This window comes from Eptesicus fuscus, chromosome 4 (genome assembly GCF_027574615.1).
Source record: "Eptesicus fuscus isolate TK198812 chromosome 4, DD_ASM_mEF_20220401, whole genome shotgun sequence".
In the NCBI taxonomy this organism is placed as follows: Eukaryota; Metazoa; Chordata; class Mammalia; order Chiroptera; family Vespertilionidae; genus Eptesicus; species Eptesicus fuscus.
In genome coordinates this window covers 36,238,986-36,264,641 of record NC_072476.1, presented here as the reverse complement: position 1 = coordinate 36,264,641, position 25,656 = coordinate 36,238,986, and the positions used below count along the sequence as shown (strand labels likewise).

The 25,656-nt window shown below is 40.8% G+C and overlaps 1 long non-coding RNA gene and 1 pseudogene across 1 annotated transcript in view; both read left to right on the top strand.

The window, feature by feature from the left end:
- Positions 1-11,253, top strand: part of LOC129148825 (uncharacterized) — a 90,024-nt gene extending 78,771 nt beyond the window's left edge. Inside the window, exon 3 of the long non-coding RNA XR_008555798.1 lies at positions 11,145-11,253. This is a non-coding gene — a long non-coding RNA (uncharacterized LOC129148825). The remainder of the gene's footprint in view (positions 1-11,144) is intronic.
- A 12,911-nt stretch (positions 11,254-24,164) lies between these two features.
- LOC129148703 (60S ribosomal protein L9-like) lies at positions 24,165-25,092 on the top strand (annotated as a pseudogene).
- Positions 25,093-25,656: the final 564 nt, after the last annotated feature.

The following is a 25,656-nucleotide window of genomic DNA, read 5'->3' as shown; positions in this document are numbered from 1 at the left end:
ATAGGGTTTAATTTCAGGGCTTCCTCCTCTATCTTGTGCCCACTTATGAAATACATGGGTTAAGAAGAAAATGAAAGGATCATGGGGAAGATAAAAGAAAGATGAACATCTCCTTGACATCCCATTTTCAGTTGCTTTCCAATTTACTGCTCTTGTCAAAGTCACCATTACTTCCAGGTTGTTAGGTCCATTGGTCAGTTTTCACTCCACATCTCATTTGTCTTCTTATTTATTTATTTATTTAAATGTATTTTTATTAATTTCAGAGAAGAAGGGAGAGGGAGATAGAAACATCAATGATGAGAGAGAATCATTGATCGACTACCTCCTGCATGCCCCACACTGAGGATCAAGCCCACAACCCAGGCATATGCCCTGACTGAATATTGAACCCAGATCTCCTGGTTTGTAGGTCAACACTCAACCACTGAGCCATGCCAGTGGGCTTATTTGACTTCTTAGCAGTGTTCCACACAATTTACATTATCTCCTCCTTGAACTGTTTTCCTCATTTATATTTTAGGACACTAATTTTCTTCCTGCCTCCCTGGCTGATCTTCCTCCATCTCCCTTGCTGGGTCATCCTCTTCTCCATAGCCTTGAAACATTAGTGGGTCCTACAGCTGAGGCCTTAGACCCTTTCTCAACTATACGCACTCCCATTTCCTTGACTCAAAACCATCTATCTGTTGGCTGATGACTCTAAAATATCTATCTCCAGCCTGGCTAGTGTGCCTCAGTGGTTGAACATTGACCTATGAACCAGGGCATCAGGGTTCGATTTCGGGTCAGGGCTCATGCCCAGGTTGCAGGCTTAATCCCTAGTGGGGGCATGCAGGAGGCAGCTGATCAATGTTCTCTCTCATCATTGATGTTTCTATCTCTCTTTCCTTCTCTCTTCCTCTCTGAAATAAATAAATAAAAAAAGGTTTTAAAAAACAAAAAAACCATTATACCCCTAATATGATATTGTATGTTAAATGTAACTGAAAATATTTTTTAAAAGTATCTATCTCCAGCCCCGTGCTCTTCCTGAACTCCTGACTAGTATAGGAAACTGACAACCCTTCATCTCCACTTCAATCCTAATACACATACCAAATAATACGTCTCAAGCACAACTCCTAATCCTCCTTCATAAATCCACTCCTCCTGTAGACTTCCTCAGGTCAGTGGAATAGCAACTCCAATCTTTGAATTGGCCAGAGCAAAATCATGAATGTCCTATTTGACTCCTTTTTCCCATTCCCATTCCCATTTCCACTAGTTCCTCAGCAAACACTGTCAGCTTCACCTTCAAAATATATGCAGAATTGAGCATGTTTTACTCCTCTGTCATCATCCAGTGTCTGTCCTTGCTCCTCTATGGCCTTGTCTTACACAGCAGCTATAATTACCCTTTAAAAGGTAAATTAGATCATGTCACTACTCAACTCAAAATCCTAGAGTGGCCTCCATCTCACTCAGTATAAAAGCCAAAGTTCCTTACAGCCATGAAAACATGACCAACACAGCTGTGGCAATTGCGGCTATCATTGACATGGCCCGAATCCCCTTTACTCCTCTGGTTTCTACTCTCATTGCTGTTCTCTGCCATTCTGCTCCTCTTATACTCCAGACATGATCCCTTCCCAGGGCCTTTTAATATGTTTTTTCATTGCTTGGAACACACTTGCCTGAAAGTGTTCATTCCTTTGGCCAAGTCTTTGTCCCACTGTCATCTTCTCAGGGAGGCCTGCCCTGGCCAACCTAATTAAAAGCCCATCTTCCTGGGGGAATAAGGACACATATGTAACACCTTAATCAATAAAGAAATTTAAAAAATAATAAAAAACATAAAATAAATAAGATAAAAGCAGATCTCCCTACCCCCAGTACTCTGTGCCTCCTGTCTCTGCTTTATTTTTCTCTGCAACATTTATTGTTATCTAGAATTATATATATTTAATTTGTTTACTTGTTTATTGCCCATCTCCCCTACCAGCATAGATGCCCAATGGGGATACAAATTTTTGTCTGCTTTGTTCACTCAGTCTTTGTCTTCAGTGCCTAGCACAGTGCCTGGCACATACAAGGCACTCAATCAATATTTATTTAAATGAGAAAATGAATGAACATTTGGAATAGGATAGGGTCCACTTTCCCTGAGGCATTGCTTTGACCTCCAGGGCACTTTGCATAGATTTTAGTTATACTGAATGCTCTTCAGTCTTTTATACAAGAAGTAAATACACTACATCTGGGTTTTTAATCTAGGTCATAAAGATTAAACCTGACAGTATTGGTGGAATGACTAATGAAGAGAAGTACATAATGATGCCTGCTATATATGTTCAATATGTACTAGAAACTATGTTTACTATAAGTATTAGAAAAGAAGTAAGGATTTCTTTCAAAGATATGACATTCAATAGAAAAACCATGTAGAAAAGTATTCACTCATGTGCCTGTTGTATATCCCCAAAATATTTTGTCCATATCTCTTAACAAGCCTTAATTATGGGTTTACATTTGTCTTACCATTTAGACCAATGGTTCCCAACCTTTTTTGGCCATGCCCCACCTAAACATGTCTAAAATCCTGATGCCCCCCTGTGATATATAATTCTTATTATTGAAAAAATGAACTTCTATTCATGTGGAGGAAGCCTAAAAGGCCATTAACTCGGTCTAAACAAGTTTCCAAAGAACATGGCATCCATGAAAGGGAAAAATAAAAGAATGAAAGGACAGTTGAAGTACTGAGTAAGAAGTTACTAAGAAATTGTTAAATAATAATAATAATATGAAGTGATATGAAAAAAATAGCAAATAAAGCTTCAAAACATATAATAGAAAACTTAAATGCATAAATATGTCACAATCCTATCTAATAAAGAGGGAATATGCTAATTGACTGCCACGCCCTCAAAGATGGCGGCGCCCACAGCCACAAGATGGTGGCACCCAGTCCCCTCAGCCCCCCAGCCGCCCAGGGCCAGCCCGAGGTGCAGGCAAGCCTCGGATGGTGGCTGCCCAGCCACCCAGGGCTGGCCCGAGGGACCACCAAACGACTGAACAAACAGGTTGCGTGGAGCAACCAGGCCGGCAGGGGCGTTAGTGAGGGACGACCAAACGACTGAACAAGCAGGTTGTGTGGGGTGACCAGGCCGGCAGGGTGGTTAGTGAGGGATGACCAGGCTGGCAGGGGGGGAAATTGGGAGTGACCAGGCCAGAAGGGGGGGGGGCAGTTGGGGGTGACCAGGCTGGCAGGAGGGGGGCAGTTGGGGGCGACCAGGCCAGAAGGGGGGAGCGACCAGGTCGGCAGGGGGGTGCAGTTGGGGGCAACCAGATCAGCAGGGGGCAATTAGGCTGGCAGAGGGGACAGTGAGGGGTGACTAGGCCAGCAGGGGGGGCAGTTGGGGCGACCAGGCAGGCAGGCAGGTGAGCGATTAGGAGCCAGCAGTCCAGGATTGTGAGAGGGATGTTCGACTGCCAGTCTAGATTGGCAGTCGGACATCCTCCGAGGGGTCCCAAATTGGAAAAGGTGTAGGCTGGGCTGAGGGGAACCCTCCTCCTGTGCATGAATTTTGTACACCAGGCCTCTAGTATATTTATATACTATATATGAGGCCCCTAGAACCATAAGAAATGCAAAAAATTCACTGTTAATAACTCATTCTCAAATTGCCCCCCTTAAAAATCAAATTGCCCTCCTGTGGGGCATGTGCCTCACATTAGGAACAACTGATTTGGACTATTCAGGGACTGCTGGAGTGTTGATCCACAGTCATGGAATCCCACACAACATATAGCAGATGACCAGGAAATATCTTCCCAGTGAAGGAATTATGGGAATGATTGACCATGGGCTCCACAGGCTGTATCACATACTTCATAATTCAGAAGGAATTGGCCTCCTAGAACTTGAAAACTGAAGGCACACTTGAAGTGCCAGCTTGGAGGAAATATTTTGTAAGGAAAAAATACTGCCATTCTAGATGCATTATATACAGCAAATAGGAGACCTTTATATGGCAGTGTGTCCTTCATAGGAAGAATAAATAGATCCTGGGACCAAGGGGTAGAATCAGGAGTGGCTTCACTTATCATCATTCTCAGTGATTCACCTGGGAAACGTTGCTTATCATCCCCAAATTCTGGACTTCATAGGGTTGGAGGTCTTAAACCCCAAAAGAGACACACTGTTGCCAAGAGACATAGCAAGGATCCCATTGAGTTACAAACTATGGTTGCTGTTGGTACTTTGAACTCCCTATGTTTAAAAACCAGGAGATAAGAAAGAAGCCACAGTCTTGGCAGGGCAATTGTCCTTAATCAGCAGGTGGAATAGGACTGATTTTATACAGTGGAGGAAGGAAGGGACACATGTGGAATGCAACAATTTTCTTCAGCATCTCTTGGTACTTCCTTGCCCAATTATAACTGTAGATGGACACATGCAGTGACTCTGGCTTAAATGAATATGACCACTAGCTGCTCAGACCCGTCAGGAAAAAAAAGTTTGGGTTGCACTACCAAGTAAGCCAACAAGACCTGTAGTGGTGATAGCTGATGGTAAGGGAAGGTTATAATGAAGAGTGGAAGGGGGACATGATGAGCACCTGTTGTGGCCCCAGGACTAAATGCAGCGACAGCAGCGGTAGTTTTTCCCCATTAACCTCCTTCTTCTAAGTTTCATCTCAGGGAAAGAGGCCACAAGCCCTGGAGGGCTGGCTTTATCTAGTACAGACAGTTATCACAGAGTTTTATTATTGATTTCATTGTGTGTGTGTTTTGCCAATGTCATTATCAGTTGTTATGGTTTTATTTTCATCTTTAAAATTGATAGCATTATTCCATTTTTTCTCAGAGTTCTTACAGAGTTTTTACTTGCCTTAAAACTTTTAAGATTATAATTAAGCATATGAATAAGAAGTATATATAGTTATCATAAATACTTTAATGTAGTTTATTAAAGCCAAAAGAGGTGGCTTCTTTAACCTTACATATTGTAGAAATTATAAATCTGATCTTAAAGTAATTAAGTAAATATCAGAAACTAATACAATTCCTTTTTTTATGATTCTATGGCTAAATTTTTCATTTTTTTTTAATTTAAAATTTTTACTGAATTCATTGGTTAATAAAATTATTTAGGTTTCAGGGGTACAATTCTATAATACATTATCTGTATATTGTATTGTGTGTTCACCAACCCAAGTCAAGTCTACTTCCATCACTACTTATCTCCCTTTACCTTCTCCTACCTCCTTCTACCACCCTTTTTGTCTGGTAATCATTATACTGTTGTCTGAGTTTTTCATTTTTTTCTTATTCTCTTCACCTTTTCACCCAGTCCCCCTCCCCTCTGACAGCTGTCAGTCTGTTCTCTGTATCTATGAGTCTGTGTCTATTTTGTGTGTGTGTTAGTTTGTTTGTTTATTTATTTATTTATTTATTTTTATTAATAACAGAGAAAAAGGAAGAGGGAGAGAGAGATAGAAACATCAATAATGAGAGAGAATCATTGATCAGCTTCCTCCTGCACGCTCCCCACTGGAGATCGAGCCCACAGCCTGGGCATGTGCCCTTGACCAGGATCGAACCCAGGACCCCCAGTCCACAGGTCCACGCTCTATCCACTGAGCCAAACTGGCCAGGACTGTTTGTTAGTTTATTTTGTTCATTAGATTCCACATATATGTGAAATTATATGGTATTTGTCTTTCTCTGATTGGCTTAAATAATCACTACCTGTCTTTCATTTTCCGTATCGACATTATATATGGCAGGTGTGATTTTCAGGTCATTACTTCATGCTTTTCTTATTCATTGGTTAAAGTGATTATGTGAAACTCAAATCCAGCTGAAACCTAATGGAATTTGTATACCCATTTGACAATTTATGTTTATATATTCTTTTATCAACTGTTTTAAAAATAATATATTATTTGAAATGCGCTGAAAACTCTGAGTTAATTATGGCAGGTTTATTTTTTCCTGTCAAAAATGGAAGCTCAAAGAGACTTGGTGATTTATCCTATGCACACAGTTTAAGTATTAGAGTTGCCTTTTGAACCTTGGGTCATCTGACTCCAAATTCCATTCGTCTCCCAATACTTTAAGTGACTTTCCTTCAAAATAACAACCATGGCCCTAGCCGGTTTGGCTCAATGGATAGAGTGTCAGTCCCGGGGTTCGATTCCAGTCAAGGTCACATGCCTGGGTTGTGGGCTCAACCCCCAGTAGGGGGTCTGCAGGAGGCAGCTGACCAATGATTCTCTCTCATCATTGATGTTTCTATTTCTCTCTCTCTCTCCCTTCCTCTATGAAATCAATACAAATATATTAAAAACAAACAAACAACCATGAAGTTTTCTAGGCAAAACATGCAGTAATGTCATTACAAGAAGGATCAGTTCTTTTGCTTATAACTTTAAGTGATTATCTTTACTATTAAGAAACCTACACCATGTCCTTGGTGTTTTCCAGGGTAAGCCACCTGCATTAGATGTCTCACCAGTGGCTATAATGCAATCACTGTCCATGTTGATGTTTCCTAGCTTTAAAAATTACTTTTAATTATCCAAAAGATAAATAAAATGGAAAAAAAGGGAAAGAAGCAAATAACATTAACTTTCAAATCAACATTCTAAATGAAAAGAATGTTGATTTGAAAGTTAATGTTATTTGGGCTTCTATTCTGTGATAAGCAGCAGACCAGTGTTCAGCTTCATGCTGTTTTTCTGAAGCCCCTTTATTTATTTTTCATTAATCTGTCTCCTTTGTGTGCCTGGTGCTCAGTAATCTGCTCATCTCTGGCATGATCTATACTATAATCTATCGCTTCTTCCTCCATGCATTTTAATGAAGCCATTTTTGCCTCCTTTACATAACTGCTGTCCTGATTTTATACTAAACATTACCATTTATTGTCACATCATTGAAAGCAAATCTTTAAAGGAATACCTTAGAATGGGATAGATATGTATTTTGATTATTTTTTTTTCTTAAGAGGTCTTTGGGAACTCAGCAGCATTTTCATCATTTTGTTTTCAGTAGATGTTCAGGTTTGGAAATAGATATCCCCTGGACACAAATCCAAGTGGGAAAACCATTGGCAGTCAGGATTTGCCTGCCACAGCTGCTGGCTTTTTCTGTCCCTTCATGCCCCATCAGTTGCTGGGTGATCTGAATTCCTGCCCCGGCCCTGGGCTGCCCTTCTGGGATGGCTTTGGTAGCTGCAGAGCCATAGAAAAACCATGCAGGAAGTGCTTGCCCATTGTTGCTGTTTGGTGTCTGTTTTCCTGCTGCCGTGTCTCACTCCTCTGTTTCCTGGCCATTGGCCTGGACTTGGACCTTCCACTGTACTCTGGCTGCACACTCCAGGCTTATGTTTGTCTGCCTGGTTCTGACCCTTGCTCTCTGTGTGAGGTCTGATTCACTGCCTGGCTCTGAGTGTGGTGTCCTGGCTACTGTCCCTCTCCTGGCTGTTCTCAGGGAACCAGGGAGCTTCTTGCTCTGGACTTCAGCTTCTACATTTTGCCTCAGCTGGCTCCCATTATTGGTCTCTTCTTCCCTTCTCAGTCTTGCCTTAGGTTTCTGGTTATTCTTTCTTTCAACAACCAGCTATTAAGCACCTAATGTGTGTTGTTGATACAAAGATTAATAATACATAGGCTCTGCCCATACCAACTAGATGATAAATAGATCCCCCAAAGAGGCAGATCCAAATTTTGTGGGTTGTGAGACTTATACAAATTTGGGGGCCCTTGTCAATAAAGAGAATGCAAAATTCTGAATACATATTTAGGAAAGGGCCTTTAAAAGGGTTCACTAGTGTGTGAATGAGAGCCCTGGAGCTTCATTAACTCAACAGTAAATTCAACTCTGTGGGAAAAGGATTTTTTAAATGGGTCAAATTCTGGAGTAGAAATATGCAAGGAGTATTTTGAGGGCACCCAGGAAAGGCAACTAACCCACATTGGGGTGGCTTCCTGTTAGAAGTTTCCTCTAATGAGTTTTAAAGGCTAAGTACTATTTAACTAGACAAAGGAGATGGGGAAAGAGAAAGAGGCAGGTAGGGCATTCCAAGGAGGGGGTCCAGCATATAGGTGGAGACCACAATAATGAGTCCTGGGTGCTTCCAGCAGCTCTATTTTGCTGGAATGTGAAAGATGTAACAGGAAGAATGGAACAGTGAGATTGGAGAAGGAAGTCAGGGCTAGAGCCCTGTCTGTGCCACAAAGGACTTTGGATTTTATCAACTGTTGCTTAGATTGTCAGACAAACTACTCTGGCAGGAAAATATGCAAGTATGGATATCAGTTAAAAGGTGACAGCATTATGAACTAAAGTCATAATAGTAGTAACAGAAAAAAGAGATGGATCAAGAACAATGTAGAAGATGAGACATCTGGGTGAGTGAGTGAATGACAGGACCCTCAAATGAAAAATGGAGTAAAGAAGGAAGATGGCTTAAAGGGACACAATATGTTTAGTTTTAGGGCAACTCAGTAGAGGTGGTCTTTTAGAAAAATGATATCTGCATCTGAGACTGGGGAGAAAAATGGCACTAGGTGCAGATTCAAGAAATATCAGCATATAGGTGGTAATTGAAAACAAAGGAATGAATGAGCTAACCCAGGGAGGTGTGAAGAGAAAGATGTGCAGGAACCAAGGATGAGAACCTGGGAAGGGAGCTTTAGAAGGTGTTGGAACAAACCATGGGGAGGTCAGGGGAGGCCATTGTCACAGCAGCCAAAGAGTACAAAACATCAACATGCTAAAAACTGCAGTCTACAGTGAAAAGACTGAAAATGTGCATCAGGTTTGCCAACAGGAAGTTACTGGAGATGATAATGAGAGTAGTCTTGGAAATGAGCCATATTTCAGTAGGTGGAGGACTGGATGAGAAGTGAGGAAGGAGTGATGAGCATGGGACACTGAAAGAAGATTTTTCGATGAGAACGGATGAAAAGGTTTTGGGCTCTGGTGATTAGAATCTAAGGGACCTTTTTTTTTTTTTTTTAGATGGGAGATACTTGGGTGTTTTTCTCTTTAAGATTGGAGATGCTTAAGCATTTTTATAGCTAGAGAGGTTAAATATTCAGAAGATGGGATGGGTTGTGGGATGAAACAACGTTCTGTTATCTGTGACCCTGCCAGCCTGTTTTCCCTGGGAACTCTAACTCCTGATCCTATAAATCCTTCTAGAAGACGAAATGGAAAGGAGCCTTCTACAGATCTGGCTGATTGGTCTTCACATCTTTTATGTTTTCTGTCAACTCTGACGTTCAGTGATTGGTTTATTGATGACCCAAAGAAACATAAATGTATTTGTTGGCCTACAGTGGTCTTGAGTCAGATTACCAAGAAATGAGGATGGGAGAAAGCACAAAATGAGGTGGAAAGGACTTATCCTTACCTTCCAACATCCCTCTCTTTTCTGTAATCCTCGTGCCCTCTCTGACTTGCTTGACAGAGAGCTATTTGCTTCAAAGAGAATAGCATTCTTTTGGGGAAGAAAAAGATCAGGAAATGGTCAGTTTGCTCTTGCTTCTGGAAACCTGTGATTTGGCCATTATCAAAACTGCTGATATTAATTCTAGAGGCAAAGGAGATCAAAAGCTACATCCCAGAGGCCACCTCAAAGCCATAGAACTGAGATCACATTTCCTAGCAGCTGAGAGCAGAGAAAAGTTGGGCACTGACAATAAACCTGAAAATGCTTTATAAACCAGAACACACACTACAAATGCCAGTTATTACCATCCTTTGTCACAGCTGTTGGCATAAATATTTGCCTGAAGACCCCATAGAACTCAAAATAGAGCAACAGTAATTCAGAAGCAATTGTATTTCTTTTTCAAGCATATGTTTTATTGCAGCATAGGAAACTAAACCTCATTTTCTGCTTAATGCCCACTTGACAGACTTGATGGAATAAAAAGTATCCTAGTATCTCTCCCATACTGCTGAAGAGTGTGCTGAAGCAGGCCTGTTATTGAGTAACCACAACACAAAATGAAAAGCACTTCGATGCCATGCCCCCTCAACTGCTGTATGAATGATAAACATCCAAAAAAACCACAGCACCAAACCCCAATTAGCATTAGTGTTAAAAAGATGCACCCATTTCAGGGAGAAAAAAATGCTACATAGTTATAATCAGGAATGATGAGCTAGGGGGAAATAAAAATTAAGAAAACATTATAATTCATGGTGGGTAATACATTTACCATTAGTACTCAGAGATGCACTGAAATTAAAACAGGAACATAAAAAAAAAAAAAAAGCAACCAGGAACATTGTCTTGTGTGATCTGAATTTTAGAGACAAGAGAATCCAAACCCAATTATTCTTTCCCAAACCCAATCATCCATGTGTTACTATTGATACCTGAAAATGTATGAAGATGACTTTATTTCTCCAATTCAAGGCTTTGCTCCTGGTTAAATTTCTGGGAAAAGTAGCATTGAAAATTTCTTATCATTATTCCTAAGAGTGAATGAGTTTCTGGGTTTTTCTGTGAAATAGGAGGGTGTTGATTCTGAGAAGTAGGAGGGTGTGAGAGGGAGAGAGAGGTGAGGCCTGGGGCAGCCTGTGGTTCTCTTCAGTTTGCGTAGGACCAGGGCAGCCTGAGGTATCACGGCAGTGGTGCTGGTAATACGCCCATCAGCCATCCTGCTCTGTGGTATCAGAGTCCCAATTTTTGTTTTGGGTAAATGAATCCAGGGAATCTAGTGAATTTCCCTCCATCTCACTTCTTACAGGTAGAAGTGACCAATAAGATAGAGGCAGAAGTTGTTTAGCAGACCTTCCTTAAAAAAAAAAAAAAAAAAAAAAGGACAGGCCACCCTATTTGGTTTGGCTCAGTGAATAGAGCCTGGGCCCTCTGACTGAAGGGTCTTGGGTTCCATTTTGGTCAATGGCATGTATTTCGGTACAGGAAGCAACCAATTGATGTGTGTGTCTCTCTCACATCAATGTTTCTCTCTCTGTGTCTCTCTCCTTCCCTTCCACTCTCTCTAAAAGTCAATGGAAAAATATCCTCAGGTGAGGATTAACAACAACAAAAAAAGATAGGCCTTAAAGAAGCATGTTTTCTTGTTTTGTTTTATTTTTTGCCTTCCAACCTCCTTTTACTTCCATTCTGCTAGGAGTGCAGACATGATGGCCTACAAAGGGCTGGTACTCCAGCACCATCTTGTAAGTATGACGATAAAGGACAGTGCTGTCAGAGCAGAGAGCTGGAAGGAGCCTGGGTTCCTGGCGACAACAGGGAGTTCCCATACCAGCCCTGGCTGCACACCTTTGTATTTCTTGTACACAAGCAAGAAATAAATCTTAGCTAACCCACTCTTTTTTTCAGCTCTCTGCTACTCACAGTTTGACTCTTTCTAACTGATGCAGCTTTGTTTTATAGTAAACACACACAACCAAATAAAATAAAACAAAACTTAAAAATATTGGGTAGAGTTCTGTGTATACTTCTGGATCCCACAACCAAAGATGGAGATGAACAACTTTGTAAACTTTCAGAGGAGTCCCCCTCCCCCACTTCACACACAGATATGCATTACTTTACCCAAATACATTTATCAGGCATGTGATTACCAAGTATTCCACTGAGTTTCATGACAGAAGTATTTCTTATTTTCAAGTAGTTCATCTTTGATAGATTGCACAGATGCAGGCATGATAAAATATTTGAAAAACAGTAGCTGCAAAGGCAAGTTAAAAAAAAACTAGACATATTTGGGGAGAATATAAAAAGTGATATAGAATATCCATCCAAAAGGATTGTTGCACAAAGAATTTTGACCTGGCAGTTCACATATCATGTGAGAACAAAACAAGTAGGAATGACACTGATAGAGTAAGGATATTAAGTGAAATGGGAGGTCAGAGGTGGATTTACTGAGAAGCCAATGATACTTACCCATCAGGGCCCCTCACTTGCTTGGGCCCCTTCCAAGGTCTCAGGAGATATGCTAGACATATATTCACATGTTCTGTTTTTTCTAAAATTTACAAAACTAATACATTTTAACCATAATCAGTTCAGATTACTATTTCTTCTGAGTTTGACTTTCCTTCCCTGTATCACACTTCCTCTTGTGTTAGATGGTGACAGGACAACAGAGGCATCTCTGGGATCCAAATAAGAGGAAGTTGAGCTAAGGGTGCCTTTAGTTTGCATTTAGTGGGGCATAGTTCTGAGGGTGACAATTACTTCCGTGTGTAGCTAAGTTATTTCTAGCCAACTGGTGTAAGAATGGCTTCCAGAAATACATCTGCTGCCCACTGTGGCATCGTGACATGGAGGTGTGGAGCTAGAAGTCACATAGTGATATGAACGTGTGATGGTTCAGTAGAGCAGAACCATGTGGCAGAGCCAGAAGCTACTCTGGAAAATTCTTTTAATCATTTGTATAATTTTTTAAATTTTTAAATTGTGGTAAAATAGTCATAACAAAATGTACCACGTTAATCATTTCTAAGTGTACAGTTCAGTGGCATTAAGAACATTCATGTTGTGCTATCACCACCATCCATCTACAGCACTCTTTTCATCATGCAAAACTATAACTCTGCATCCTTTAATCAATAACTTTCTATTCCTTCTCCAATCATCCCCCCAGAAACTACTTCTCTACTCTCCATCTCTATGAATGTGACTACTCTAGGCACCTCATAAGTGGAATCAAACAGTATTTATCCTTTTGTGACTGGCTTATTTCACTCAGCATAATGTTTTCAAGGTTCATCCATTTTGAGGCATATGTCAGAATCTCTCTTTTTAAAAAAATACTCACTGGAGGATATTTTTCCATTGATTTTTTAGAGAGACTGGAAGAGGGAAAGACAGAGAGAAATACCGATATGAGAGAAACACATCGCTTGGTTGCCTCCTTCGTGCGCCCAGACCAGGGCACGGGCCGGGGAGGAACCTGCAACCGAGGTACATGCCCTTGACCAGAATCAAACTTGTATCCTTTGGTCCACAGACTGACGCTCTATCCACTGAGCCAAACCATCTAGGGCCTCCTCCTTATTAATCCTGAATAATATTCCTTTGTATGGATATGCCACATTTTGTTTACTCATTCATCCATCAGTGGACGTTTAGGTTGCTTTCACCTTTTGGCTTTATAAATAATGCTATGAACATGGGTGTATAAATATCTCTTCAAGACCCTGTTTTCATTTCTTTTGGGTATATCTATTATGTACAATTTAAAAAGAGGATTAGGTTCCCATTGATGCTCAGTTAAAATGAAAGTTTTCAACTATAAAGAGTATTTTTTAAATAATGCAGTATATCTATAATAATAAAAGCCTAAGCGACCATCGCAACCGAACGGATGACTGAACATGCTGTGTGGGGTGACTAGGCCAGCAGGGGGGTTACTGAGGGGCGACCAAATGACTGAGCAGCAGGCTGCGTGGGGTGACCAGGCCCGCAGGGGGGCAGTTGGGGGTGACCAGGTTGGCAGGGGGGGTGAGGGGCAATGAGGCTGGTGGGGGGGCAGTTGGGGGTGACCAGGCCAGCAGGGGTGGCAGTTAGGGGCAATCAGGCAGGCAGGCAGGCAGGTGAGCAGTTAGGAGCCTGTGGTCCCAGATTGTGAGAGGGATGTCCGACTGCTGGAATCGGGTCTAAACCATCTGTTGGACATCCCCCGAGGGGTCCCGGACTGGAGAGGGTGCAGGCTGGGCTGAGGGGACCCCCCCATGCACGAATTTCGTGCACCAGGCCTCTAGTGTAATTATAAACACAACACATATATAGTCTTATTTCCCCCCCCCCAACGTTTATTTTTTTCCAATTTTTTTATTTCAAGAAAAACAATTTTAAATATAATAATGTTACATGCAATAAATCTTAGTATTTTAAGAAAAATGATCTTAAATATAATGTTACATGCAATAAACATTAATATCTCAAGAAAAACTATTTTAAATATGATAATGTTGCATGCAATAAACACCAATTATTCAAGAAAATTATCTTACATATAATAATATTACATGCAATAAACATTAATATTTCAAGAATAAAAGGATTTTAAGTATAATAATATTACTAAAACTGTACTAACATAGTATGATATCACAAATGTTGTAGGAAATATTAAAAATCTGCAAATAACAGGATTACTTCTATTATATCATAGAATAATTTTTCCCCTCTGGCTCTATTTTTTTCATCAGTTTATGTTGTTCATTGTACTCCACAAATGAGTGAGATCATATGATATTTATCTTTCTCTGACTGGCTTATTTCCCTTAGCCTGACGCTTTTAAAGTCTATTTTGTCAGATATGAGTATTGCTACTCCAGCTTTTTTTTCCTTTTCCATTTTCATGGAAAATTTTTTTCCATCCCTTCACTTTCATCCTGTGCATCTTTTGTTTTGAGGTGGGTCTCTTGTAGACAGCATTTAGTTGGGTATTTTTGTATCCATTCAGCTACCCTACATCTTTTGATTATAGCATTTAATCCATTACATTTAGGTTATTATTGAGAGGTACTTATTTATAGCTATCTTAATTCTGTATGGCTAGGTTTCGCTCTCTGTTTCTTCTTCTCAGCAATCCCTTATAGCAATCCCTTCAGAATTTCTTGTAATGCTGGCTTGGTGATGATGAACTCCTTTAGCCTGTTTTTGTCTGGGAAGCTCTTTATTTGACCATCTATTTTGAATGATAGCCTTGCTGGATATAGTAATCTTGGTCTCAGATCCTTGCTTTCCATTACCTTGGGTACTTCATGCCATTCCCTTCTGGCCCATAGAGTTTCTGATGAGAAATCAGGTATCAGCCTTATGGGAACTCCTTTGTAGGTAACAGTTTTCTTTTCTCTTGCAGCCTTTAAGATTTTCTCTTTGTCTTTAATTTTTGGCATTTTAATTATGATGTGTCTGGGTGTGGGTCTGTTTGGGTTCTTATTTGGGGTTCTCTGTGCCTCCTTGAACTTGTGTGACTTTTTCCTTTACCAGGTTAGGGAAGTTTTCTGCCATTATTTCTTCAAACACCTCTATTCCTTTTTCCCTTTCTGCCTCTTCTGGCACACCTATTATTCTAATATTGTTACATTTCACATTGTCCCACAGCTCCCTTGAGCTGTCCTCCTGCTTTTTAATTGTTTTTTCTTTTTGGTTCTCTAATTGAGTGATATTTTCAACTCTGTCTTCTAATTCACTCATTTGATCCTCAGCTTCCCCTAATCTGCTGTGTATTCCTTCCAATGTGTTCTTTATTTGTGTTATGTCATTCTTTATCTCAGACTGTTCTTTTTTTCATAGTTACTATATCCTTTTTCATACTGTTGAGCATTTTAAACATCATTACTCTGAACTCTGTTTCAGATAAATTTCTTATCTCTGCTTCATTTATCTCTTCTTCTGGAGAATTCGATAGTTCTTTCATTTGGGGGTTGTTTCTTTGTTTCCTCATTTTGGTTGTCTGTTTGGTTTTGTGACTATGTATTAAATAGATCTTCTACACCTCTCAATCTCTAGTGCAGGGCACTGTTAAAGGCTGTTTCTGACTAATTGGGTCAGGCAAAGACTCAAAGCCTCCAGAGACCGCCTCTATCTACAGACTAATAGGATGCTGATTTGAATTGCCCCCAGGCAATCGTCCTCAGGTGTAGTGAGAGTTTTTTTCAACAGGGTGGGGCAGTTACTTCTGCCTAGAGCAGTGATGGCGAACCTATGACATGAGTGTCAGCACTGACACATGTAGCTATTTCTGATGACACACGGCCGCATGCTGAGGATGAAACATTTACGACTAGAGTCTTGGAGTTAGTTTTTTCCTCAAAGTGACACACTACCCCAGTTATGCTCAGTTTTTTGGCGAAGTTTGACACACCAAGCTCAAAAGGTTGCCCATCACTGGCCTAGAGACTAATTGTTATTTTTAATCTCTTAAGTGGCTTCAGGGCAAGGTGTTTTCCAATATGGTGTGTCCACTGTCTTCCTCCCAGGCAAGACAGATGTCTATGTGGGAAAGATGTCCTCCATTGTGTGGGGGAATGACTCAGCCCAGGAAACTTGGGGTGTCTGCCTTCTGAGTTCTATATCCCATGTCCCCAGTCCTAGGTTCTGATCTCACAGCTCCAGTCCACTTCACCCTCCCTCTGCCAGAGCACAAGGTGGGTGGCTCCACAGGGAATTTTTGTGCATTGGCCTTTTAAGGGGGTGCCCCAACTTTAAGCTGTCACTCCTTGGCAGACAGCACCCCACTGCTTTTCACAGCTAGATGTTATGTGGGTACCCTCCTCAGTTTTGTGCTCTCTGCTGGGGAGCCCAGCTTCGGGATTAGATCCCAGAGTTCTCAGTGGCACCTCTCCCCCCCTACCCCCCCCCCCAGCTGAGATATCTCTGCGAGACTTCAGTTGACATCTATGAGTGCCCAGCCAGCCCTTTTGTGCCTCCACCCCTCCTACCAGTCTCTATGCAGTCTCCACCTTCAGTCCTTGGGTATTAGGGTTCTCTCCTGTGAGTTTTCCATTGATTATTCAGGAAGTCTTTCCGTATATCAGTTGTAATTCCAGCTTGTTCCTGGGAGCATGTCCGTGCAGCATCCTCCTACTTTGCCACCATTTTTATTCTTGGGAGACCCTAGTCTTACTTTTTTGATAGAAATTTCTGTACTTGTAGGTACAAATCTATAGTAGTACTACAAAACATTGATGATGTCCATGTATGAAATCACGTTTTTTTTTGTTTTGTTGGTTTTTAAAATATATCTTTATTGATTTCAGAGAGGAAGGGAGAGGGAGAGACAGAGAGAAACATCATTGATGAGAGAGAATCATTGATTGGCTGCCTCCTGCATGCCCCTTACTGGGGATCGAGCCCACAACCTGGGCATGTGCTCTTGACCAGAATCAAGCCCGGGACTCTTCAGGCCACAGGCCGATGCTCTATCCACTGAGCCAAACTGGCTAGGCCTGAAATCATGTTTTATGCATCACAGCTATCAAAAAAAATTTGTTTTATCAACCATACTAGAGGAAAAACTGATTTGTTTTTTTATTTCTCTATAGGAAATGTTATAAAATCTTTCCTATGAAGAGGTGATCAAACATTATGCAACCAATAAATGTAGAAAATAAAAATGATAGAGGTGTGTCCGGCAGTTAATGGATAAAACAATTTTTTTTTAATTTTGTGGTGTTTGTGCTCTTTGTCAGTTAAAAAAAAAGCATAATGTAACTTTTTAGGTCATTCTAAATATATATTCACATTCTTACCTAATTTTGTATGTGTAATGTGTTCATTTTATTCAACAGAAACAACCTCCCCCACAATTGCATATGTTTTGAGCCCCACAAAACCTCATGTCACAGACCCTCTCAGTGCCTGGCTCAGGAGATCTCAGAGTCTTTACCTTGTTCCCACTAGCTATCCCAGCTTCCTGTATCCTGGTGCATTGTGTAGGGAGTGTCCTCACAGGGTATTCAGGTCCAGGTTGAATAGTCCATGGCACTGATGGGTGTTCAGTCATGAGGTGCTGGGTGCTGACAAAATGGACTCCTCTTGGCCCATCCACTAGAAGGATCAAGGTGGGAGGGCTCAGGTTTGAGAGTTTAGTGCCTAATTGAAGTCTGGGCAGTTGGTGGTAATAACTTGACTCCCACCAACTCTGTGAACTCATAGTTACCTTTCAATTCTTGGGCAATAGCCTCAGGATAGGTTCACAGGCTCCTTCACCAACCCCTCTCTCCACACACCCTGCCCAAGATTCCTGACTTCTTTTTGAGCTTTGGAGGAAATTCCACTGCTTTCTCTGAGTTTTTATCAGAGGTATTCCCCTTCTTCTGAACATTTGTTGTTGTTGTTCTTTAAGTATAGATTTTAATGCCCCCTCAAAAATAGATACTAGAGTCATTAGCAGCCAAAAGTCTAATTCTCCTTTCCTGGGGTGGCAGGAGGGGTTGCTAATCTTTTAGTCCTTTCAGGAGACTAAGAGAAAACATTTGTATTCGATCTCTTTTAAAATATATATGTTTTTATTGATTTCAGAAAGGAAGGGAGACAGAGAGATAGAAACATCAATGATGAGAGAGAATCATTGATCAGCTGCCTCCTACACACCCCTTACCGGGGATTGAGCCCACAACCCGGGCATGTGCCCTTGACTGGAATTGAACCCAGGACCCTTCAGTCTGCAGGCCAATGCTCTCTCCACTGAGCCAAACTGGCCAGGGCTGTAATCTATCCTTTAAAGCAGCAAAGCAAGGGACGGCATACCACACAGTTCAGTTGCTATATTAAAAGAGCCTCAGTATTCTTATCCTGGCACATGAAGAATAAGGATTAATAGAAGTTTAGAGTTGTAAGTGAGCTTAGTGGTCCTCTTGTCAACCCCTATAATTTTACAGATGAAGTGTGTAAAATCTCTAGAGGGAAAGTGAGGCTGCTAAGGTCATGCCCATGAGCCAGAGCCAGGCCTCCCTCAGATCTCTCAGTCCCCAGTCAGAGTGTTTTCTCTCTGTCACATTCACATTAGATGTGGCGAGAAAGCTTCAGATAGAGTTGTTGAATGCAATATTAATACTACTTTATAAAAATTGATTTAGAAATTTTTGCTGGAGGTTTAAAGGGATTGAGGACATTCTCATTTATTTGAGTTGGCTTGAGTCTGGCGTGCCTGGAGGCTTCAGAAAAGGCTCTTGATGAATTTTCAAGATCCTTTTAGCTTGAATAGTGTATGATTTTCATTCATCTATCCTCTTTAGCAAGAATTTCTTGAGGCATATTCTATAAACAGAGCATTAGACTGTGTACACAGGATAAAATAAAACATAGAGCTCTCAGCTCTGGTGTGGGCAGACCCCTGCCATTCAGGTGCCTAAGTGAAAGGACAGGCTGTCCAAGGTAGGAAATATGCATGGCCAGTAACTGAGTTAAGTCTTTGTTGCCAAAGCTGCTGCTAGAGCTGTGTTCTCTGTAGCGGAAGTGAACTAAACACACAAGTACTGTGGGTTTGGTTCAGCTGAAAATGAGGATATGTGGTAGTTGTGGATTATTGCTCTCATTGTCAAGAACTCCTGCTAATTGGAGCAAGTGTTAGTTATTTCTATTTCTGTTGTGTTGGGAAGAGGAGATGTTCAGTTTTCCTGGCCTGTTAATGAACAGACACACACACACACACACACACACACACACACACACACACACACACAGACACCCAGGAGTCCTCTGGGAGTTTAATATCCAGTTGGGGTGCAAATACCATCCTCTTTCCCCTCGCCAAAATACAAACAGACACATTTAATAATAGTACATGGCACTTATCAAAATTATGATACAGAGAATTGAATGCCATAGCATCTGTGTGGGGAAAAAAAATGCTCAGTGGACCTAATCCTTCTCCTTAAATTGAAATGTCTATTAAGATTATCTTACAGATACATAAGAGCCAAAAGCCATTATTTTGAGTGTTTTTCAATGTAGGGCACACTCCCCAACCCCCATGTTTAGATTTGAGTGCGTAGGTGTGCAGGTGCCCTGGATGGTAATACAGCCCCTTGATGGATATGGGCTGCAAACAGAGAAGCTAATGCAAAGAGATGGCCAGGAGTTAGCCATTGCCCCAGCTTGGGTAGGAGGAAAGAAAGAATCAGGTAAATGTCTTGAAATCAGGTGCATTCTTTTATTCAGGATTTTATCCACTATATCGGGGGAATAGCATGCACAATTATATTATTCTAATCTGTAATCTTCAAAGCAACAAAGCTAAATGAATATATTTTTAGAAATACTCACTGATTTTTCCTATTCCCTTTCCTGCCCTTGTCCCCATACAAGCCTCTGAGAAGTTCTGGGCAGTTTAGACTCTCCTCAGCTGGGGGTATGTGTGGGTGCTGTGGAGGGGTGGGGGAGATTGAGTGAAGTTGCTGGAAGAAGAGTTTGGTGAATTCCAGAGAAAGGGTCTCCGCACCTGCTTCCTGAACAGAGTCCTGAGAAGGTGGTAGAAGCCTTGAAAGAGAGGAAGCCATCTGAGATCAGTTTCCCTGTAACTCTAAGAGTCCTAAGGAGGTTGAAAGACCAGAGAGGGAATGTCTGCACAGAGTGCAGGCCTTTAGGGTATGGACAGCTCTGTCGGTTCCTGCAGCTTTCCATGCCCACCTCGAGCAGAGAATCACATAATGCTTGCAGTGCCTTCATGTGTCACATGGAAGTAGGAGATGGCATCGGGTGGGTGGGATCAGGGGGATGTCTCAGACTTCTTGCAGGGACTGCAACCAAAGACCAGATGCTTCCCTTTCCGAAACTTGGCATGACATTGACCTCCTGGAACTTAGACACAACCCTAGGGCAAGGGTCAGGTCTCCAAATGACAAGAGGACTTCCTGCTGTCTGGGGTGATCATACCTTCTAAATAGACATAAAAAATTTAACTAGAGAAGAATAAAGTTTTATTTCTGGCACCCCTGAATTTATTCACTGACATTTATTCCCACTATAACAGTTTATTTTTCTCCTTAAAGAATGTCTTAAACAATTACTCGTGTTTTTCTTTGAACTGTTGACATTTCATGGGCAGGATTCAGATAAAAATTTACACAGTATTCCTAAACCCGCTTGACTCCTTGGGGTTTCCAACTCATTTTCTGGTAACTGTGGAGAGTTTAGAAACTTCAGTCTAAAAACTTGACATGACACTTGGCAGAAATAAAGCCTTTAGCCAAACCTGCCAGAGCCATCCTTCAAATGACTGGACTCTCTGCTGAAAACACTTCTGGGCAGGTTGTTATGGGGCCTGTATATGTTGAGACTCCAGGAATTTGCAAAATGTGAAACTGGAAGTTATCAATGCAGTGTAAGCTAAACTCTTACTACTGAAAACAGAGCCACCTTCGTAAAAGGCAGAAAATGAGGGGAATTGAACTTTGATTTCCTGGTTCATAGGTCCACGCTAATAGAATCAGCCCTAGGCAAAGCTCCCCAGCCCCCTATTTGCTGGAGGCAGGAAGGCAAGGGGGGAGTGAGTGAGTAAGTGAGTGATTAGGCGCTGAGTCCTATAAAGTCACCTAAAATTTTATGGCCAGGAAGCTTCTGGATGGCTGGCTTTAGCTGAGAAGCCAAGAGTGCAGATGGAATGCTTTAGAAGCAAAGAAGTAGAGGTCTGTGAACCTGCATTGGCACTTAAGGAAGTGATTAGAAAAAAAGATGGAAAGAAAGGAAAAACCAGGGTTTCTACCCAATGTAAGTCTTGCATTCAGTACATTCACTATGTTGTGCAACCACTATCTGTATCTTGTTCCAAAATATTGTCATCATTGCTCCAAAAGAAAACCCTGTGCCCATTAAGTGGTCAATTCCCATTCCCCTCTAACCCTAATCCCTGATAACCACCAATTTGCTTTCTGTCTATATGGATATGCATTTTTCTGGATAATTATATAAATGAAATCAGATGTGTGACCTTTTGTGTCTGACTTCTTTTATTTAGTTTAGTATAATGGTGTTTTTTAAAAATATATATATATTTTTTATTGATTTTTAGAGAGGAAGGGAGAGGGATAGAAACATCAAGGATGAGAATCACTGATCAGCTGCCTCCTGTATGCCCCTTACTGGGGATCGAGCCCACAACTCAGGCATATACCCTTGGCCAGAATCAAATCTGGGACCCTTCAGTCTGCAGGCTGACCCTCTATCCACTGAGCCAAACCAGCTAGGGCTAGTATAATGTTTTTGAGGTTCATCCATGTTGTAGCATGTATCAGCAGTTTACTACTTCTGATGGACCACAGGAAAAGTAAAATTCAATCATATGTATTTACCACAACTTTGGAAAGTGGAGACTTAAGGTCCAGTTCATTTCCCAAGTAGACCTCTTCCTCTGCAGGATTCTTTATCTTCTTTTGAAATGGCATTGGCTAATTTTGCTTGCCTTGTCTCTGAGCACCTGGGAACAGCTCCTAATTTGGGGTTGGGCACAGTCTCTTCCTGGCTTAGTCTTTGGAATTCAGGTAATATTGATGCAACCTCTTCAATCTGGAGTAGGCACTGACCTCAGGCTGTCCAATAAGGTCTTTCATCCCCTTGGGCACAGCTCAAGATGGACACATTTTCTGTTGCCTGGTTCCCTCTTGGAACTACAGAAATGTGTTTTCTTTCTGTTGGACTTGAAGCTGGAAGGCATAAGCCTGTTAGGTGTCTCCATGTGGAGAGCAAGCTAATGGGGAAAAAAAAAAAGTAAAGGGGAGCCCAACTGGCGTGGCTCAGTGGTGAGCGTTGACCTTTATGAACCAGGATGCCATGGTTCAATTCTCAGTCAGGGCACATGCCTAGGTTGTGGGCTTGATCCCCAGTGGGGGGCATACAGGAGGCAGCTGATCAATGATTCTCTCTCATCATTGATGTTTCTCTCTCTCTCCCTCTCCTTTCCTCTCTAAAATCAATAAAAATATATTTAAAAAAGAAAGAGAGAAAGCAGAGGGGAAAGAAGGTGTAAGAGAGCTGAATCCTGGGGGCATTGTTGAGCCACTTTGTCTGCCATGTTTAGTTATAACCTTCCCTCACCCCCTTTTTTATGGTGGTTTTAATTGGATTCCTGTCACTTACAACCTGCCACTGCAAGGCATGAACATGACTACACTTACCCAGTGCTCAAGCAATCTATTGGTTGAGGACATTCTATCCCAATTCTCTGGACAAACCTTAATGATCTTCTTTGAAATGAAGATTCCACATTCGATGTCTTCTCAGCTTGTCTGGTAATGTTGTATTCTGTTAACAAGTAGTGGAAAAGTAACGTATTTGGAGTTTTGATATTTACTTACCCCTACCTCTTTATATCTATATCTTTTATTTTGGTGTAAGTTTACATTAAAGGAGGAAAAAATACTAAACTTTTTTTTTCTCTTTGGTTTCATGACATTAGGTTCTGGATAGAGACACTCTTTTTGGTTCAATAGGTTGAAGGATAGAATTTCACTTAATAGCATAGAAAAATGGGGGTCATTTTACCAATAAAAACCTTGAGGAATAACATTCTTTTTATCATCAAAGTCTTTCTGTTGCAAGTTGTCATAAGTACTGAAAACAGGAAAAAAAAAAAAAAGCCAGCTTTCAAAAATGAGAGTGCCTTTTTTTCCCCCTCACCCTTTTTAGAATCTCATCTTTTACACTAGTAAAAATAGGAACTTTTCATAGTCCCTAAAAACATTCTCCTATCCAATGACTCAAGGTTTTCAGATAAACTCCCAACCAAAGTTTGGTAAAAAATAACAAGGAGAGAAGTTTCCTTTCGTTTTCTCTTTTGCTTTAATGAAAAAGAAGATCAATTATAGAGGAATAGTCCTAAGGGCATATTCTTTTAGTCAAGGAGTGCTCTTTATTGCAGGAATTCACCTCATCTGTAGGCCTTTTGTAAAGAGCACCAGAAATGTAATGGCTTCATCAAATGGTATCTTGACATGTAGAACTTAATGAAACAATTTCTTTAAAAATTTAGATTTTGTATCTTAAAAAAACACCCTAAATAATCTAGTTCTATATTGTTATCGTTTGAATTGTGTCCCTAAAAAGATATGTTGACACCTGTAAACTATATCATCATGTCAACCAATGCCACCCAAATAAATTTAATTAAAAAATAGGTTGAAATCTTAATTCCTACTACTTTAGAATGTGAATATTTGGAAATAGGGTTATTACAGATATAATTAGTTAAGATAAACTCATTTTGGAGTAGGATAGGCCCCTAATCCAATATGACTGGTGTCCTCATAAGAAGACAGTTATATGAAGATATACACACACACACACACACAGAGAGAGAATACCATGTGATAATGAAGGTAGCTGTAAGCCAAAAAACACCAAAGATTGCTAGTAAACCACCAGAAGCCAGGGAGAGGTAAGAAAGGATTCCTGTGGGTTTCAGGGAGAACATGGCCCTCCTGACACCTTGATTTCAGACTTCTGACCTCTAGAACTGTGAGACAACAATTTCTGTTGTTCTAAGTCACTCAGTTTATGGTACATTGTTATGGCAGTATTAAGAAACCAATACATAATTATATTCTTATATAATTATATTGTATATACTATTTTTTACAGGGACATAAAATAAAGTATACTATAAATAAGACCCCTACCTACATCAATATCAAGAAGCCTCAAGCTCTTTGACACATCTACTGTGAGAATGAAGACCATCCTAAGCAATCAGATTGTTGATATTCCAGAAAATGTTGCTTTCACTCTGAAGGGACTCACAGTTATTGAGAAAGGTCCCAGAGGTGCCCTGTGGAGGGACTTTAATCACATCAATATAGAACTCAGTCTCCTTGGAAAGAAAAACAAGAGGCTCTGGGTTGACAAATGGCAGGTGTCTTAGTTCAGGCTGCTATAGCAGAATACCATAGACTCGGTGGCTTATAAACAATAGATATTTATTTTTCAAAGTTATGGAAGCTAGGAAGTCCAAGATCAAGGTATTGGCAGACTCAGTGTTTGGTAAGGACCCCCTTCCTGGCTTATAGATGGCTGTCTTCTTGCTGTGTTGTCACATGGCAGAGGGCAAGGGAGTCTCTTTCATGAGTGAGCTTCCATTTATGAGAGTTCCACCCTCATGACCTAATCACTTCACAAAGGCTCCACTTCCAAATATCCCCATATTGAGGATTAGGTATTAATCTATTTGGGGGAGATGCAAACCTTCAGTCTATAGCAATGGGGAAACAGAAAGGACATGGCTACAGTTCAGACTGTCTCTAGTCATTCATAGAACATGGTCAAAGGCGAGATACTGGGTTTCTGTTATGGGTGAGATCTATGTATTCTCAATTCCCATAACATAAGTATTAGAATGGGTGTCTTATTTAAAACTATAATTTCTTGGGTAAAAAATACATTTGCAGGGTTTGAATGAGGACAGCTGTTGCTTGTTCGGTATTTCAAAACCTTAAAGATGAGTTAAGTCTTGAAGGAAATTATATTAAATTTGTATCAAATTTAGATACTTTGATTCAGCTGCTTTGACTCACCCACAACAGTTAAAAGCAAGAATATCAGAAAAACTTTGGTTGGTGTGTATCTCTGAAAAAGGAACAGTGCAGATGGCTGATGAATAAGATCTATGAATTGTCCAGTAGGGAAACAAGATGGAAGATGATTCCTAAGACCAATTTGTGTTATTCTAAAGATGCAGTCAAAGCCCTAGCCGGTTTGGCTCAGTGGATAGAGCATCAGCCTGCGAACTGAAGGGTCCTGGGTTCGATTCTGATCAAGGGCATGCACCTTGGTTGCAGGCTCGAGCCTGGGCCCTGGTTGGGGTGTGTGCAGGAGGTAGCCAATTGATGTGTCTCTCTCACATCGATGTTTCTCTCTCTCTGTCTCTCCCTCTCTCTCTGGAAATGAATGGAAAAATATCCTCGGGTGAGGATTGACAATTAAAAAAAGATGCAATAAAAGTCTTCTATTGATTTGGGACTTCTTAAAAAACGAAACCAAACAAAAAATGAGAGAGAGAGAGAGAGAGAGAGAGAGAGAGAGAGAGAGAGAGAGAGAGATCACTTGGCAATACTATAACCCATGCTCCTTAGGGGAAAAAAAATCTGGCAATTCCATGTTATAAATGTAGAAGACTATAATTATGATAGAACCCAAAGTACCCCAAGAACATGATAGAAGCAGGT